We start from the raw sequence: 204 nt of genomic DNA, 5'->3' as shown, positions 1-204 counted from the left end.
CCAGCCCTGCTCCAGCCCCCCGGGGTGTGTGTGCGTGTGCTGTGCCCCCCACCCGCTCCTGCTGCAGGACGGGGTGAAGGCAGCACTTGGGCGGACAGGGCCGCATCCTGGCAGCGCTGAGCACCGCTCCTGGAGGGCGGGGGTCCTCGGGGTGGGGGACAGGTTATTGCTCCCCAGCCATCGCCCCGTCGCACCCCTCACTCT

The sequence above is a fragment of the Egretta garzetta genome, unplaced genomic scaffold, assembly GCF_000687185.1.
Source record: "Egretta garzetta isolate BGI_Z169 unplaced genomic scaffold, ASM68718v1 scaffold219, whole genome shotgun sequence".
In the NCBI taxonomy this organism is placed as follows: domain Eukaryota; kingdom Metazoa; phylum Chordata; class Aves; order Pelecaniformes; family Ardeidae; genus Egretta; species Egretta garzetta.
This window is presented reverse-complemented; position numbering follows the sequence as displayed.